Genomic DNA, 19,887 nt, shown 5'->3' on the forward strand with positions numbered 1-19,887 from the left:
TAAGTAAAGCCTCGCCACGCCATGATGGGTGGCGCGGGCCCCGCCACGTCAGCGGTCGCCGCGGCTGTTGACCGCCCCATGCCGTGCAGCCATGCATGGCGGGGCAACGTGAATTTGTCTCGCCATACAAACAGGCGTGTCCAAAAGTGTTACTTTTGAAGAAAAAATAGTGTTAGAATTAAAAATAGTTTTAAAAACGTGTTTAGAAAAAAATCGCACGGGGCATGGCTGATGGTTCATTGGTTCTAGGCTGAAATTTTTTTATTCGTCGAGCAGATAGCGCCTGCCATGTGTACCTGTACCTGGATAGCTCCAAAGGTTTTTTTTTCATATACTTCGTATATAAGAAGATGCCTCCAATTCACCATGAATTTCCAGAGCTTTCCTTGTTTTTGTCCTGTTCGAGAACCGGCCTTGGTTGGTTGCTGTCCACAGACCACAGCATTGTCTCTTGTCTGGAGAGCTTGCCATTCAGAGCCAACAATCCTAGGTGACACACTGCTGCAATTTGCTCAACAGAAACAGCCACACACGAGAGGCCACACACCCAGAATATTCTGCCGAAAGAATCCGGAATCCTCCTCCACGTACTACACGCATGGATAGCATGCTTCCGATGCAAAACACAATGTATCTGCCATCCTTCGCCGGAGAAGTTCAGAAACAGCGCCATTGCAGCACAAAGAAAGATCTCCAAGTGACAGGTGAGGCATAAGGACAGAAGTACTTGGAACATTCCCCTGAATCTTTGGAGGAACATGGCCACAGTTCATCATGTAAAAAGTGTTACACACAGCAGCGTCCTGGATCAAACCCTGCACCATTAGCCAATTCAGTTGGGGGGTTTGTTCATCTGGGCTTTCTCTGCTGCAAGGATTAGTTCATATTTACAGGGTATTGTACGACAGCAGGTTAACATGGCGGTGACGGTGTCAGCTTCTAGAGGTGGTGGCGAGCGCAAACCCTCCCCGCTCGTACATGCGCTGGATCTCCTCCCGGTACTCAGTCAGCGACTTGTGAGGGTGCGCAGGCGTCAGCTCTACCACGTCGCCCATGCTGAGCTTCCTATTTGGGTCGCTTATGGGCTTGTGGTTAACCCTCGGTCGCAGCTCCTCTTTCAGTGGGAAGCTGTATGGGCTCCATCTCGGACTGTTGGCCCCGACTCGCTCCATTAGATCAACTACAGTCGAGTTCGCGGGGAGCTCTTGGACAGACATCTGAGTTATCAGGTATAATTTTGTTAGACAATAAAAGTAACGATGGTTTTACCCGCAAACTATTATGGCAGTTTTCAGTAAATAAGTTCAGATGAATTCACAAGATGGGGGCCTACCTTGTCATGTTCAAGCATGATCACAAATACAGGACCTTCATGGTTGCACTGCCGGCTGTAAGAATAGGGGCAATCTTCCGAATGCAGGGGAAAAGGGAATGGTGGCCTCATGCCAACAGAGCTGCTCAAAGATGAGGGACGCTCTTTGCTCATTGCCTCGCATTGCCATGTGAGCACCCACCTTGCCCATTCCACCATTTGGAGCACAAAGGAGTGCCTGCAGCCACCTTCTTTGTACCTCCAGTGCGCAGCAAATCCATATTCAGCCTGTAGATGTATTTCCTTTGTTCGGATCTGGATTTCAAATGGATGGACACCCTCACACATGATGACAGTGTGCAACGACCGATACCTGCAAATAGTAAATTAGCAACGATTTCAGTAGTCCTTTAAAAGACTATCAGGCTTTTATGATGCATACCCATTCAGCTTCGGATGAGAAATATAGTCTTTAAATCTTCCAGTGACTCGGGGCCACAGCTTGTGCACTATGTCAAGTGCTCGATAACAATCTTCCTCTGTGTCAACCACAAGCCGTAGACCATGGATGTCATGGACATCATCCATTGTTAAGTTCTTCCTGTAAGTAATCACAAGCACGGTTAAGAGCATGTATTCTGAATGCCTACTATACTGCCATTTTACTGAACTGCAGATAATGTAAACAAAAAGAAGACATACTTTATCATCTTGGAGTATATACTGTACAGACTCTCGTGTTGGACAAACCAGCTCAGTTCAGCTCCTATTGTTAGTGAGTGTTTTTGCTTTCCAATAATAGCTCCTGCGCGAGCTTGCTTGTAGGAGTCGTGCGCATGAGAGCATGCAACGACATTGCTGTTTTCTAGCTTGTAGTGGTAGCACGCCCGGCATCGTCTCGTTCGTGGGATGGCGCGGACCGATAGGAGGTGGTGGCGAGCGTGGAGTCGTGGACTGAATTTGCGGTCACGGCATTGTAATCGGGTCTTTATATTCGCATGAATAGAGTCAGAAAATGCTGCGGTTTTCAAGCGGCACCAAATCATCGTGTTCACCTGTGTTTCGCGTTGAGTGTGTTGGGATTCCGCAGGTCGTCTTCTACGTCTCCGGCGGCGGGCGCCGGCGAAGCGACGACAACATCTCGTGCCTTCCAGAAAGACTGTGATATGAAATGCCTTCATCTCTGAGGCCTTTATCCAAGTTATCAAGCGTAGATGTAAGAAGTGCTTCATCAAAAGACATCACAAGTTTAGAGGAAAGCTCCTTGTGCTCCTCTGGGTTCAAGTGTTTGAAGCAAATATTCTCCAACTGGTCTTTCCAGCTAGCAATTCCTAATCGGTTGGCCAATGGCACAAATATTTCCATAGTCTCTTTAGCAAACCTTTGTTGTTTAACCAAAGGCAAAGCTTCTATCGTCTTCATGTTGTGCAGACGATCTGCTAACTTTATAAGAATAGCTCGTGCATCAGCCATTGCAAGAAACATTGTATGCAGGCGATCAGCTTCAACAGTCCTACTTGCAGTATTATTTATTGTATTGCAAGAAGATAGAGTGAAACATTGTTGTCCCGAGCAAGTTTGCTCAAATGGCTTAACTTCGAAACCTGAACAGATAATTATTTATTCTTGAGCTTGCAGTACCAACAACATGATTTTTATGAACAGGATGTTATCAAAACTATATAAAAAAATTGTATTCATAAAGAAAAAGAAGTCAAAGATTGCTTTGATGGCTTTTATCCACTTTTGCGGCAAGGATAGCATATAAAAGAGGAAAAGAAATTTCTTTCAAATAGTTATCAGGAAAGAAGCAACTCCACATGTGCATTTTTCACTTTTGCAGATAATGGAGGCCAAAACAGTTGAGTTGTGGCTGGTCAAAGATGCTGACTAACTTTGGTGACCATTCCAAAGACAAACAAAAAAATGTTAAAGGATGTATTTCTTGTCTCTGTTCTTGGCAGTGAGTTCAGGAAGTATGTCTAATTTCCGATGTTAGAACTAATATTATCAACAAAACAATGGCTAAAGAATGGACTCACTGAACTTGGTAACTGAGAAACTTCATCGGCAGTTGATTGCTACTGCCTATATAGTTTATAAACAAATCAGTAGCTCAGAATAGAAGTTGTTAGAAATTTAGGCATTTTCATTATTAGTTTAATCCAGAAATATAACATCAGCAGGTTTGTGACAGCATATATGTGCATGTGTATATTTCTTATGAACACTACAGCATGCATAGATGACATACTCATTGATAAAGTAAGAATACAAAATAAAGTAATCACAGAGATTAGACTGTACCCAGCGGAGGGTCCCATGCCGAGGGCATCGGAGGCTCCATTCGCACTAGTCGACATAGTGCGTTGCTCGAAGTCGCGGACCACAGTCGATGCAGGAAGATGTTCGCAGTGCAGTCCCACGAACGGATCACCGGGAAGAAGACACCTTGATGTTCCAGGGAGAAGACGGATCCTAGAGCGATCTCCAGCAGGAAGAAGATGGACGAGCAATCGCGGATCGCTCTCCAAAAACCTAATCGCCGCTCACCCAGTGCAGGATTCTCAGGTAGACATGGGTGAAAGCATCTAGGCCCCTAGTTGGATTTCGGTGATTAATGTCAATACAAGATTACTATGACTAACGTGTGTTTTGCAGAGGCAATTAAGTTAGGTCATGGTAATGGAGATCGATTGGGCAATTGAGGTTGTCATGCCCCTACGATGGAAATCGTTTCGGTTTTCAAAGGATGGACGACAAGGTTAAGGATAACGAGTTCTAAGTGTTAATTGAAGTTGGAGAGACACTTAGAGTAGTTTAGGACTTTGTTTTTCCTTTGGCCGTACTATGAAGGGGGGTATGAACGGGTAGCTTGACCTAGTTAAGTCTAGTGAGTTAGGTGTGGTGCACACTTGTTTAAACTAGCTCTAGGTAGCTCCTATGAATGCCTAAGATCTTTTGGAGCAAACTTCATTCACATATGTTCGGAAGTTGGAAGTGAATGGAGAGTCAAACACTGACCGGACGCTGGCTCCGGTGCGACCGGACGCTGGCCGCAGGGTCCGGTCAGTTCATTTGACTGAAGGTGAACAAGTCTGATGTGACCGAACGCTGGAAGGTCATGTGACCGGACGCTGAGGACCAGCGTCCAGTCGACTCCAGTAAGGGTACAGACTTGGGAAAGAGTGACCGGACGCGTCCGGTCAGTGCTGACCGGACCCTGAGGGTTCAGCGTCCGGTCGAGTCCAGTAAGGTTCCAGTAAGCGTTTTATGCGACCGGACGCGTCCGGTCAGTGCTGACCGGACCCTGCCAGCGTCCGGTCGACTCTTTAATACTGGTTCGCGGGTTGAACTGACCGGAGCGTCCGGTCATCACGATCGGAGCGTCCGGTCGTCCCGCAGAAGCTCATAACGGTTCGTTTTTCAGGAAGGCTTATAAATAGAAGATCCACTCGTGAGTGGAGGATCTTTTGCTCATTCCAACAGCTGAGAAACACGTTTGTGAGTGCCAAGAAGAGCAAGGTCCTAGTGAGGTGTTTGTGATTTGAGAATCCAAGAGAGTAGCCTCACTAGCAAATCAAGAGTAGCAAAGTGTGCATCCATCTTCTCATTAGGCTTCGCGTGGTCAAGTGAGAGTTCGTGCTTGTTACTCTTGGTGATCACCATCACCTAGACGGCTTGGTGGTGATTGGGAGTTTGGTGTTCACCCGGCGGAGCTTGTGGGTGACCCAACTCAAGTTGTGAGCGGCTTTGGGTGATTCGCCGCGACGGAGTGTCGAAGAATCAACCCGTAGAGAGCACTTGATCCTTGCGCGGATCAAGGGGGAGCTACACCCTTGCGCGGGTGCTCCAACGAGGACTAGTGGGGAGTGGCAACTCTCCGATACCTCGGCAAAACATCGTCGCGTTCCTTTCTCTCTCTATTTACGTTGAGCACTTACTTTGAGTATTTACTTTGAGCAAATTCAATACTTGTTTTACATCCATAGAATTGCTTGCTAGAGTAAGTTTGGAACATTGATTGCGAGGTTGTTGTGCATTAGTTTGATATAAACACTTTTTAGGCACAAGGGGTTAATTGGGCTATCCGTACGATTTGATTATTGCAAGAAAATTTAGAATTAGCCCAATTCACCCCCCCTCTTGGGCATCTTGATCCTTTCAATTGGTATCAGAGCCTCGTGCTCACGTTTTTAAGCTTAATCGCTTAGAGCAAGATGTCTCACGGGGATGGACCTCCTCCTATCTTTGAGGGAGATGATTTTCCATATTGGAAAATCCGCATGGAGGCATACTTAGAAGCTCTAGATGTTGGAATTCTTAGAGCCGCCTCTCAAGGGTTCCCCGCACCTAGGAATGCCGCACAACTTCAAGGCGATGAAGTGAATTATGAGAAATGGAATGCAAAGGCTCGCAACACCATTTTTAGAGGCCTTTGCAAAGAGGTGTTCAATCGTGTAAGGAACCACAAAGACGCCCATGCTCTATGGTCGGACGTTTGTGCGCTCCATGAGGGAACCAAGAGTGAGCGTGAGGAACGCTATCATCTTGTGATTAAAAAGCTAAATTCTTTTGAGATGTTTCCCAAAGAAAGTGCTAATGAGATGTATTCTCGATTAAATGTTCTTGTAGAGGAAGTCAATGGGCTTGGACTTACTCAAATGTCACCATCCGATGTTGTGAGAAAAATCTTGAGTGTCCTCCCCATTGATAAATATGGACACATTGTGACCGTGCTACATCAAGGTGATCTTTCCGCCGCTACACCGACACAAATCTTGGGAAAGATCAATGCTCATGAGATGTACATGCACATCACACCATAAGATGGCTCATCCTCTACAAAGAAGAAAGAGAAAGACTTGGCATTCAAAGCTAGCCAAGACAAGGGCAAAGCAAGACTTGAGTATGAGAGCTCAAGTGATGAAGATGATGAAGAAAGCCTTGCCCTCATGGTGAAAAAGACCACCAAGATGCTAAAAAGGCTAAACAAGAGTGGCATCAAGTTCGACGGCAAGAAGAAGAAGTTCTTCACAAGCTCAAGAAGAAAGCCAATCTCCGAGATGGATTGCTACAATTGTGGCGAACTTGGCCACCTAGCTCATCAATGCACAAAGCCCAAGAAAGACAAGTTCAAGAACAAGGGCAAGAAAGATGATTCAAGTGATGAAGATGAAAAGAAAAAGAACAAGCCTTACAAGAAGAGAGATGGCAAAAAGAGGGACTTCTACAAGAAGAAGAAGAGTGGCAAGGCCTACATTGTCGGTGATTGGCTCACGGACATTGATTCATCAAGTGGATCATCCGATGATGATAGTGACGATGAAAAGGTGGCCGCCATTGCTATTGATCTTGCATCTTCACCTCCACCATCGCCATCATCCTCTACACACCTATGCCTTATGGCCAAAGGTGAACGCAAGGTAACTAAGAGTGATGATAGTAGTGATGATGAACATGCTAGTGATGATGATAGTGATAGCGATGATGATGACTCACCTACATATGATGATCTTGTCAAAATACTAAGAAAATATACTAAGATCATTAGAAAGAGTAGAGCTACAAATGAAAAACTTGATGCTAAAAATGATTCACTCTTAGCCAAGTGTGACACATTAGAAAAGGCTAATGATGAGCTCAAAGAAACAAATGATTCTATATCATCCAAACTCAAGGAGCTCAAATCTTCTAAGAAAGAGCTTAAAGATAAAAATGATAAACTTGAGTGGGTGCATAATGAGCTTGTCACTAGTCACCATAAGCTAAAAGATGAATATACAACTCTAAAGATCAATTATGATACCCTTATTATTGCACAAGAATTCTTACCAAATGAGCCACATGATGCTACTAACCATGTTGTTAAGATTGATATAGCTACCTCATGTGATGATTTAATTGATGAAAGCATTGAGCATGGATCTAGTAGCAAGGGCAAGCAAGTGGTTGAGTGCAATGACTATGATGAGTTTGTCAAGCTCAAGAGTGACAATGAGAAGCTCATGAAAGATCTTGAAGAGATGAAAAGTCACAACACCATTGTGCTAGAAACTCTTGATCATGACAAAAAGGTGATCCTTGAGAATGAAAAGCTAAAAGAAGAAATCAAGAAACTCAAGGAGGAGAAGAACAATGATATTCTCAAGGAAGAGAATAAGAAGCTCAAGATGGAGAAAGAGCATCTCAAGGTGGGATTGAGCAAGTTTGCTAGAGGCAAGCATCTCCAAAGTGAGCTACTCATGAATACCGTCATGAAGATGGATAGAAGTGGCATTGGATATATGGCAAGTGTAGAGAAGAAGAAGGCTCAAGCTCAACACCAACAATCAAAGCCAAAGCCAAAGCCAAAGAGATGTTTTGAGTGTGGACAAGAAGGCCACTTTGCTCATGAGTGTCAAACTCTACCACCACAACCCTTGCCCAAGCATGCTAGACCCTTTGCCTTCAATGCTCACTACATGCTTAGAAAAGATTCGAGTGGAAAGATGAAAGTCATGTTCTTAGGTCCCCCCAACAAGAGTAGGCCTAAGAAAATTTGGGTGGCTAAGTCACTTGTTGAGAAGGTGAAGGGCCCTCAACAAGCTTGGATCCCTAAAGCTTGAATCTCTTGTGTGTAGGTGAACTACAAGACCGGTGGAAGTCATTGGGTTATTGATAGTGGTTGCACTCAACATATGACCGGTGATCCTCGTATGTTCACCTCACTAGATGAAGAGGTAGATGGACAAGAGAAAATAACATTTGGAGATAATTCAAAGGGCAAGGTTAAAGGATTGGGCAAAGTGGCAATATCAAATGATCATTCCATCTCCAATGTGCTCTATGTTGCTTCATTGAGCTTCAACTTGCTATCCGTTGGGCAATTGTGTGATCTTGGCTTTCAATGTTTATTCACCGAGAAGGAGGTTGTTGTATCCAAGGTAGATGACAAGCAAGTGATATTCAATGGATTTAGATACAACAACTTATATCTAGTTGACTTCAACTCCGAAGATGCAAACTTGAAGACTTGCCTATTCACCAAAACAACACTTGGGTGGCTATGGCATAGAAGACTTGCTCATGTTGGGATGAGCTCACTCAAGAAGCTTATGAAGAATGATTTGGTGAGAGGGTTGAAGGATGTGAAGTTTGAGAAGGACAAGCTTTGTAGTGCATGTCAAGCTGGCAAGCAAGTTGCAAACACTCATCCAACCAAAGCTTTCATGTCAACCACAAGAGTGCTAGAACTCCTACACATGGATTTATTTGGACCAACAACATACAAGAGTTTGGGAGGAAATCTCTATTGTCTTGTGATTGTGGATGACTATTCAAGATATACATGGGTGTTCTTCCTTCATGACAAGTCCGAAGTTGCATCTTGTTTCAAGAAGTTTGCCAAGAGAGCTCAAAATGAATTTGAAGTGAAGCTCAAGAAGATAAGAAGTGACAATGGCAAAGAGTTTGACAACACAAACATAGAAGCTTATTGTGATGAAGTTGGAATCAAACATGAAGTCTCCGCAACCTATACTCCTCAACAAAATGGTGTAGTTGAGAGGAAGAACCGGACTTTGATCACTCTTGCAAGGACAATGCTAGATGAGTACAACACCCCTGAAGCTCTATGGGCAGAAGCAATCAACACCGCATGTTATGCATCCAACCGCCTATTTCTTCAAAAGTTCCTTGTCAAGACTCCATATGAGTTGCTCAATGGGAAGAAGCCGGACGTCTCCTTCTTTAGGGTGTTTGGTTGCAAGTGCTACATCTACAAGAAGCGGCAACACCTAGGGAAGTTTCAAAGGCGTTGTGATATAGGTTTTCTTGTTGGTTACTCATTGAAGTCCAAAGCATATAGAGTATTTAATCATGCCACCGGCTTGGTTGAAGAAACATATGATGTGGAATTTGATGAATCTAACGGCTCCCAAGGAGCACATGAGAATCTTGATGATGTAGGTGATGAACCATTGAGGGAGGCCATGAAGAATATCCCGGTGGGAGACATCAAGCCAAAAGATGATGAAGATGATGTACAAGTCATTAACCAACCTTCTTCATCAAATGTACCACAAGACGGTGAAAAAGATGGGAGAGTACAAAATGAAGATACTCATATCTCCCATGAGCAAATGGTGGTACAAGCACAAGATGTTGATGCTCCACAACCTCCTCCTCAAGTGGTCAATAGAAGAAATACACCTCTCCTACAAGACCATCCACAAGATCTCATCATAGGGAGTCCAACAAAGGGGGTGATGACTCGATCTCAAAAACTTACTTCATTTATTGCTCATCACTCTTTTGTCTCTTGCTATGAGCCTACCAAGGTAGAAGAAGCTCTTAAAGATCCGGATTGGATCAATGCCATGCATGAAGAGTTGAACAACTTCACTCGTAATGAAGTTTGGATTCTTGAAGAGCGACCAAAAGGTGCAAGAGTCATTGGAACAAAGTGGGTGTTCCGCAACAAGCAAGATGATCAAGGTGTTGTTGTGAGGAATAAGGCAAGACTAGTAGCAAAGGGGTTCTCTCAAGTTGAAGGTTTAGATTTTGGAGAAACCTTTGCACCGGTTGCAAGATTAGAAGCCATCCGTATCCTTCTTGCATATGCATCACATCATGAAATGAAACTATATCAAATGGATGTGAAAAGTGCATTCTTAAATGGCTTTATTAATGAACTAGTCTATGTTGATCAACCTCCCGGGTTTGAAGACCCTAGATATCCTAATCATGTTTATAGGTTGTCCAAGGCACTATATGGGCTTAAGCAAGCCCCAAGAGCTTGGTATGAGCGCCTTCGGGATTTCCTTATTGAGAAGGGCTTCACCATTGGGAAGGTCGACACCACACTATTCACCAAGAAGCTTGATGGGCATATCTTCATTTGTCAAGTATATGTTGATGATATCATCTTTGGATCATCAAATGAAGACTCATGCAAAGAATTTGGTGAATTGATGTCTAAGGAGTTCGAGATGTCAATGATTGGTGAGCTTACATTCTTTCTTGGTTTTCAAGTCAAGCAAATGAAAGAAGGCATCTTCATCTCTCAAGAGAAATACATAAAAGATCTTCTCAAGAGATTCAAGATGGATGAATGTAAGCCAATCAAGACCCCAATGCCTACCAATGGACATCTCGACCTAGATGAGGGAGGTAACTCGGTTGATCAAACTCTCTACCGTTCTATGATTGGTAGCTTGTTATATTTAACCGCATCTAGGCCCGACATCATGTTTAGTGTGTGTATGTGTGCTAGATTTCAAGCTAGTCCTAAGGAAACACATTTAATTGCCGTAAAAAGAATCCTTAGGTATCTTAAGCACACACCAAGCATTGGCCTTTGGTATCCCAAAGGAGCTTTATTTGTATTAATTGGCTATTCCGATTCGGACTACGCCGGATGCAAAGTTGATAGAAAGAGCACATCCGGAGGGTGCCATTTGCTTGGTAGATCACTTGTGTCTTGGTCCTCCAAGAAACAAAATAGTGTGGCTTTGTCCACCGCCGAAGCGGAATACATTGCCGCGGGTGCTTGTTGTGCACAAATATTGTATATGAAACAAACTTTACTAGACTATGGAGTAGTTCTAGAGAAAGTACCTCTTTTGTGCGACAATGAAAGCACGGTAAAACTTGCAAATAATCCAGTTCAACACTCTCGCACCAAGCATATAGATATCCGCCATCACTTTCTAAGAGATCATGTAGCTAAAAATGATATATCACTAGAAGGTGTAAGATCCGAAGATCAATTAGCGGATATCTTCACTAAACCGCTAGATGAGGCTACATTTTGTAGATTGCGGAATGAGCTCAATGTACTTGATTTTAGTAACTTCACTAAAAATTGAGCTTGTGTTGTCCCTTGCATTCATTGTAATATACAACATGTTTAATTTGTGGCAATGCATATAGGGCTTGTCTAACATGGTTAAGATAACCGCCGAAAAGCGTGTGAAGAAGCTTAACCTTGGATCAAACTTGACAAGCAACTAGATTTACTTACAAGTATTACATATGCATGAATGTTGTTTTGTCGTTTTGTTCCATTTTCCCTCTTGTTGCCTATTTTCTTAAAAAGAATTATAGCCTAAGGCAAAATATTTTGAAAAATATGAGGGTTTGAGAGAGGTCACTCACATCAGTCCCAATTGGTGTTTATTTGGATCTTATTCAAGTTGGGACTTGATTGGGAACAGGTAGCGCGAAGGAATGTTGAAGGATTGCTGGAAAAGGTGCACCGGACGCTGCACCGGACGCTGCTGTCCAGCGTCCGGTCAATTCACAGGAGGTGAACTGCTGTTGAAGGAGTGACCGGACGCTGCGTCTGTGCGTCCAGTCAGGAAGGGTTCAGCGTCCGGTCGATCGAAGGATGATCAAGTTGTACTGACCGGACCCTGCCTGCGTCCGGTCATGGACCACCGGACGCGTCCGGTCGCGATTTCAGAGGATTTGGACCTCTCTGGAATCGACCGGACGCTGGGTGGTAGCGTCCGGTCGCTACCACCGGAGCGTCCGGTCAGTGGATCTCGCGCGACTTCAAGTCTCTTTTCCCCGTTTCCTTTTCTGTCACGAGTTGGGGGGTTATTTATCCGGACCTTCGTTTCTACTTCCCTGACCTAACCAGCACCGCCGTGACCTAGCCCAAGCCGCCGCCGCAGCCTAGCCGCGCGCCACTTGCTCCGGTCACCTCGCGCTCGCGCCGTCGTGCCCCTGCCTAGCCGCGCCACCGCAGCCTCCCCGAGCCCGCAGCCGAGCCTCGCGCCCCGGCCTCGCGCGCCACCGAGCCCCGCGCCAGCTCATCTCGGAGCACTGCCGTCCTACGCGGCACCACGCCTGCTCAGCATCTCGCCGGCCTCCTCGCGCCCAAGCTCCGCCGGTCAATCGTTGCCAATGCTGCCGGTCTTCGCCAAGTGCTCTTGCCCTTTCCTCCCATTGATTGGTATGGCAAGTTTTGTGTTTCAATCTTGATCTCCAATTGTGACCTAGATCAAATTCTAAACGCACTGATTCCCCATTGCATTCAGGGCATTTGACCTAACCCTAGCCCGGTTCCGAGGATCCCCCGCGTGATATCTTATCTCTTCTCGGATCGCTGATCGTCAGGTAGAAAGCCACTCGATTCAAATTCGCATCTACATTGCTTTCTCTATTAGGGATTCGCATCTATTAGATATATGGTATTTATTTGTATATCCATCTATTCTATCGTGCAGCGAGTCGGTTCCGTTGTGTTTCGTCTGGCAGTTGGCAGTCAACTCGGAGCCAAGCTCGCGAGTAAGGATCGAGGCCAAGCCTCGAAAGCGGCAGTTTGACAGTTGATCTTCATCAGCGGCAGTTCACCATCTTGTCTGTTCAGATGGCTCGCACCAAGAACGTTGGTGGTGGCCCAGGTGATGATGATCGGAGGCCCCCGCCTCGCCAGCCAGCCGGATCGAAGGGCAAGTCAACCAAGCAGGTGACATCCAAGAAGCGGAAGTACCCCGATGCAGAGACAGCGAGAGCAGCAGCTGTTGTAGAGGCTGCAGAGCGTGCCGAGAGAGGTGGTGTCCGCAGAGGAGTTGTCATTGCAGATCAGCCGGTTTCACCAGCACTGAGAACTGCGATTGAGGAGGTTGAGCGTCGTCACGGTAGTCCAGCTGGGACTGCCATGTTTGCAGGTCGACGGGTCGCCATTGAGGAGGGTCCATCAGCACAGCAGCAGCCCCCACCAGCAGAGCCTCAGCTAGCCCAGGAGACTCAGGAGAGTCAGGAGACCGAGCCGGCACCTCAGCTACGCCGCTCAAGTCATACCAGTGCTACAGTTCCATCGAGGCCAGTTACACAGCGCAGGGGTTCTCGCCCTCCGCCCAGACCACAGGGTCCGCCTCTAGTGGTTCACCTCGACTTAAGGGCCGCTACAGCCAGGCAGGTTCAGCAGCTGCGATTTGTTGAGTTTGAGGTTTGGTTTCCTCCGAGGAGGGATGAGAGAGCAGCTGAGGGGTTCTACACGCCACTGCATGAGGATTTCTACAATGCATATCTTAACAGTGGGGCAGTGTTCAGATCACAGAGGGTCTGTCAGATAGAGTCCATTGTGGCAGCAGCCGGAGAGAGCATTCGGCAATACTTATCATATTTGCCAGGACTGACAGATTTGATTGGACGGACGGGCATATATGTACCATCTTGGGTCCGTCAGTTTTATGCCTCGCTCTACATTGATCCTCATCACAGATTCATTCACTTTGCTTTCAAAGGCAAAGACTACAGAGTGACTAGTGGCAGAGCCAGGGAGATACTGAGGCTACAGGAGCAGCCTGTAAAGATGCATGAGGTGTGCTATGGACATCAGGAGCCTCCTAGGAGTCCTCATGGAGGGCAGGTGCCCCCTACAGATTTAGTGCGGCATTGCTTCAAGGAGCCGTTTGGAGAGGGGTCGAGCAGGAACCCCAGTGACTTGACTCCTACAGCGAGGATACTAGAGGCCATCATCAGGAGGACACTGCTTCCCAGGTTGGGATACAGGGAGGGCTTGACTCGCCTACAGCTCTGGCTTCTCAATGCCATCATGCAGATGACAGTGTTTGACATTTGGGACCTCCTTCTTTCAGAGATGGAGGATACTATAGCTGAGGGATTCAAGGGTCGCAGGCAGCTTCCCTATGCTCACTGGATTACGTTCCTCATCCGTAGGGTTGTGCTTGATAAACCCCCTGGCATGATGGATGAGTATACAGGTGCCACTATAGAGTTCCCGGCTTACAACCTGACACAGAGGATCAGACACGCCACTCCTCAGGCACCCAGTCAGCCTAGTCGTCGCCCCGACGTGCCAGAGTCTGCAGCTCAGCAGGATGAGATCATTAGAGGGATTGCAGCCACTGAGGAGGAGGAGCTAGAGGCACAGCAGGAGGTGAGTGAGTACAGTGACAGCTCTGACGACGACTACCAGCCTATACCTCAGATGCCTCCACGCAGACATGATGCAGAGGCCGGTAGCTCCAGTTCTGCTCCACCTGCTCCACAGACAGACCCCGCTCTCATTGCCATTCTTGAGCGGATGCAGCAGGATCAGACACGACAGGCACAGGAGACAGCTGCCAACTTCGCACAGTTTCAGGCTCGTCAGGACGAGTTTCAGTGGCAGCAGCAGCTTCTTCAGCACCAGCAGTTACTTATGCAGCAGCAGCTCATGGGATTCATGCAGCATGTAGTGACAGCTATTGGGGTCCCACTGCCACAGACTTTGCCCTAGCTTGCACAGCCGCCTACCACTTCGATGACTCCAGCAGTGCAGCCCATCGGGCTTCAGAGTCAGGGACAGCCTCCAGCTCAGTTTCCTTCACCTCCTGTACAAGTGTCCCAGTGGTTAGCCTCACCTGGTGTAGCCCCGCAGTTCACTCCTTATCACACGGGTTTCTCACCAGAGCAGACTTCCTCACTATTCGTGCCTGAGTCGTCAGTCTCTAGGAGTCTTGGAGCATCATTCAGTGAGTTGACCGGCATGCCTACTCCGCCTCACATGCATGCTGCCAGTCCATCTACAGCAGCTCCAGCTATCATGACTACTCAGAGGCTCCCCTCGTCTGTCGCCTTGTCAGATCCTACGACAGACATTCTTGCAGCTTCACAGGCAGCACCAGCCCCAGCTCAGACCCAGACCGTTTCAGCGACACTTCCTGCTTCAGAGGGTCAGTCAGTTCAGAGCTCAGGGTCAGATGATGATGGCGCCCAGTTCCATCTTGCTCCACGTTCTTCAGCGCCCGACTCGTCCGCTGCAGCCCCGCCGTCCGACCCCTAGGTTTTGGTGTTTGACGCCAAAGGGGGAGAGGGTTTGAGTATGTAGACTTAGGGGGAGCGAGTTTTAGGGGGAGCTAGTTTTCTAGTATTAGCTTTTTATATACATTTGGAGTTTTATTTGTGTGATACACTATTACTTATGCATTCGTGTGTTTACTTTCATGCATACTATTATATATATGTGATAGTGCTATCTACGTGATTGTGATATTTGACATGTGTGACTTCTACTTTGCTTTATCTATATGTCATATCACTTGTGTAATGCTCATTTGATTTTGCTTCCGCGTTTATACTTTGAAGCAAATGAGCTTTGTTATTTGTACTCATGCTTAATCCATATTCTTTGAGTACATTTGTGTTGGCTTGGGTCATATAAGCTTGACTAACTCTTTTGTTCTTATTGACAAAAGCTTATATGAACCAAGCCCGTCAAAAACCTCACTCCATAACATACTCGAGGTGGTATTGTCATCAATCACCAAAAAGGGGGAGATTGAAAGCATCTAGGCCCCTAGTTGGATTTTGGTGATTAATGTCAATACAAGATTACTATGACTAACGTGTGTTTTGCAGAGGCAATTAAGTTAGGTCATGGTAATGGAGATCGATTGGGCAATTGAGGTTGTCATGCCCCTACGATGGAAATCGTTTCGGTTTTCAAAGGATGGACGACAAGGTTAAGGATAACGAGTTCTAAGTGTCAATTGAAGTTGGAGAGACACTTAGAGTAGTTTAGGACTTTGTTTTTCCTTTGGCCGTACTATGAAGGGGGGTATGAACGGGTAGCTTGACCTAGTTAAGTCTAGTGAGTTAGGTGTGGTGCACACTTGTTTAAACTAGCTCTAGGTAGCTCCTATGAATGCCTAAGATCTTTTGGAGCAAACTTCATTCACATATGTTCGGAAGTTGGAAGTGAATGGAGGGTCAAACACTGACCGGACGCTGGCTCCGGTGCGACCGGACGCTGGCCGCAGGGTCCGGTCAGTTCATTTGACTGAAGGTGAACAAGTCTGATGTGACCGGACGCTGGAAGGTCATGTGACCAGACGCTGAGGACCAGCGTCCGGTCGACTCCAGTAAGGGTACAGACTTGGGAAAGAGTGACCGGACGCGTCCGGTCAGTGCTGACCGGACCCTGAGGGTTCAGCGTCCGGTCGAGTCCAGTAAGGTTCCAGTAAGGGTTTTATGTGACCGGACGCGTCCGGTCAGTGCTGACCGGACCCTGCCAGCGTCCGGTCGACTCTTTAATACTGGTTCGCGGGTTGAACTGACCGGAGCGTCCGGTCATCACGATCGGAGCGTCCGGTCGTCCCGCAGAAGCTCATAACGGTTCGTTTTTCAGGAAGGCTTATAAATAGAAGATCCACTCGTGAGTGGAGGATCTTTTGCTCATTCCAACAGCTGAGAAACACGTTTGTGAGTGCCAAGAAGAGCAAGGTCCTAGTAAGGTGTTTGTGATTTGAGAATCCAAGAGAGTAGCCTCACTAGCAAATCAAGAGTAGCAAAGTGTGCATCCATCTTCTCATTAGGCTTCGCGTGGTCAAGTGAGAGTTCGTGCTTGTTACTCTTGGTGATCGCCATCACCTAGACGGCTTGGTGGTGATTGGGAGTTTGGTGTTCACCCGGCGGAGCTTGTGGGTGACCCAACTCAAGTTGTGAGCGGCTTTGGGTGATTCGCCGCGACGGAGTGTCGAAGAATCAACCCGTAGAGAGCACTTGATCCTTGCGCGGATCAAGGGGGAGCTACACCCTTGCGCGGGTGCTCCAACGAGGACTAGTGGGGAGTGGCGACTCTCCGATACCTCGGCAAAACATCATCGCGTTCCTTTCTCTCTCTATTTACGTTGAGCACTTACTTTGAGTATTTACTTTGAGCAAATTCAATACTTGTTTTACATCCATAGAATTGCTTGCTAGAGTAAGTTTGGAACATTGATTGCGAGGTTGTTGTGCATTAGTTTGATATAAACACTTTTTAGGCACAAGGGGTTAATTGGGCTATCCGTACGATTTGATTATTGCAAGAAAATTTAGAATTAGCCCAATTCACCCCCCCTCTTGGGCATCTTGATCCTTTCAATGGGTTCCGGAGGCACCTGCTCTCCCGCTCCTCCGTGCGCGCAGAGGTACGGGACGGGGAAGTTAGAAGGCTGCTGATCTGTGGTTCTCTCGGAGTGGTTACGGAAGAATATGGGGTCTGGACTGATGGAAGACAGGATATATGGCTGCTGACGGGAAGAGAAGACGAAGGCAGCGGAGAATCCTAGGAGACGGGAAGCGGAAGTGGAAGGGACGGTAACTGACGCAGTCAGTTCGCCTCCACCATCAAGGGAGTAACTCCCGTGATTATATGGATTTAAGTGGCAAAAGACTGGCCACGCCCGCCCGAAGACAAAGGCAGTGGATAATCCCAGGAGACAGGAAGCGGAAGCGGAAGGGACGGTAACTGACGCAGTCAGTTCGCCTCCACCATCAAGGGAGTAACTCCCGTGATTATATGGATTTAAGTGGCAAAAGACTGGCCACGCCCGCCCGCTCGCCGCCCGCCTACCATGCCACGCCCTCGGCCTCGGCCCGCGCCCACGGCCCGGTCGGCGGTGGCGCGCGCGCGCGTGGCACGCCTTTATCCTTTTCTCAGCTTCTCAATTTAGATGAATAATTTCCAACCATATAAGCTGAGTCAGCGTTCAGTCAAAACCCCGTATGGTATTAAGCCATACAACACTTAATGTTACGTACCATAGAGTTTATTTGATTTATTAAATATTATATGGGCTAAGCCCATATATATTATATCCAACAATCCCCTCCAAACTCTAGGGTTTCTAACAAAGTAGACTTAGAACCACATTTCTTTTATATACTAGTGTTTCGATGGAGACTATTAAGTTGAACATCCATCTAGAACAATAGTTTCACTCAGTCACAACTGAACAATGAACTAAGCCTTGAATTGACAGTTTTGTATGAAGTGAATGTCACTAAAGTCCTTAGCTGATACTGGGCAGCAAAAGACATCCCCTCTATTTGAAGCATATAAGTCATACTTCAGTGTCTTTCATGAGTATTTAGAGATCACCCAAATCTCATAGACTGTGACCAGCAGTCTGACTCATATAGGTGTGTTCCTCAAAAGATGTTCTGTAGGACAACATCTTTACTTTGACAAGCCACTTGAAACACATTAAGGCAAAAACCAGCCTGCCTTACGGAAAGGAAAGATATGCATCAGAAATGAGTCTTACTAAGGATCTTTCCTCACAATTTACTACTAGCTTGTTTCACCGTCCTACTTCACGGGATCTCCGATCGCATAGAACAGGTTACCACTATAGTAAATTTCAAGTTGGTCTCAAACCCATCTCTCTCGATGCACTTTCTATCACATTGCATGATAGACCCTTAGTGAACTGATCTGCCAGATTGCTAGACGTGTGGACATAGTCCAACGCTATTACTCCGAAGTTTCTCAATTTTCTGATAGATTTTAGTCGTCTCTTAACATGCCTTGTGGACTTCATGTTATCCTTAGAACTGTTAACCTTCATAATCACAGTCTGGTTATCATAGTTCATAGAAATAGCCGGTATGGGTTTTCAACAACCGGTAAATCCATAAGGAGATCACGAAGCCACTCAGCCTCAGATCCAGCAGTGTCTAATGCTGTGAGTTCTGCTTCCATTGTAGACTTCGTTAAGATAGTTTGCTTGCAAGACTTCTAGGAAACAGCACCACCTCAAAGCGAAAACACATATCCACTTGTGGCATAAAGCTCATCAGCATCAGAAATCCAGTTGGCATCACAATAGCCTTCCAGCACTTTTGGATATCCGGTATAACAAATACCATAGCTCATGGTCCCTTTTAAGTAGCGCATCACTCTCTCAAGAGCATGCCAGTGATCATCTCCTGGGTTTGACACAAACCGGCTCAGCTTGCACACAGCAAACGAGATGTCAGGCCTTGTTGCACTAGCAAGATACATGAGCGAACCAATAATCTAGGAATATCTCAACTTATCCCTTGCTATTCTTCGATTTTTCCTCAATAGAACACTAGGGTCATAAGGTGTAGGAGCAGGTGCACAGTCACTGAACCCAAAGCGACTCAGCACCTTTTCCACATAGTGGGTTTGTAACAGAGTTACCCCACCATCACCTTCTCTTAGAAGCTTGATATTAAGAATAACATCAGCCTCTCCCAAATCTTTCATCTCAAAATTTTTAGATAGAAATTCTTTCACCTCCTCGATCACTTTGAGGCTAGATCCAAAGATCAGTATGTCATCAACATATAAGCACAAAATGACTCCATCACCCCCACCATACCGATAGTACACACATTTGTCAGCTTCATTCACAACAAAGCCAGCAGATGTTAAAGTTTTGTCGAACTTCTCATGCCATTGCTTAGGAGCTTGTTTTAGGCCGTATAATGACTTTAATAATTTACACACCTTGCCTTCTTGACCATTTGCTACAAACCCATCAGGCTGATCCATATAGATCTCCTCCTCCAACTCTCCATTTAGGAAAGCTGTCTTAACGTCCATTTGATGAACGATAAGACCATAAGAGGCTGCCAGGGAAAGCAAAACTCAAATTGTAGTCAATCGGGCAACCAGTGAATAAGTATCAAAGAAATTTTCACCTTCTTTTTGAGTATAACCCTTGGCCACAAGCCTTGCCTTGTACCTCTCAATAGTACCATCAGGCCTAAGCTTTTTCTTGAACACCCATTTGCAACCTATAGGCTTGCACCCATAGGGACGATCAACTATTTCCCAAGTT

General features: G+C 46.2%; 1 pseudogene; it reads right to left on the reverse strand.

Moving 5' to 3' along the window:
* Positions 1 to 749: 749 nt before the first annotated feature.
* Positions 750 to 19,887, reverse strand: part of LOC136473224 (probable GTP diphosphokinase RSH2, chloroplastic) — a 38,917-nt pseudogene continuing 19,779 nt past the window's right edge.

The sequence above is a fragment of the Miscanthus floridulus genome, chromosome 8, assembly GCF_019320115.1.
Source record: "Miscanthus floridulus cultivar M001 chromosome 8, ASM1932011v1, whole genome shotgun sequence".
NCBI classification, from domain to species: Eukaryota; Viridiplantae; Streptophyta; class Magnoliopsida; order Poales; family Poaceae; genus Miscanthus; species Miscanthus floridulus.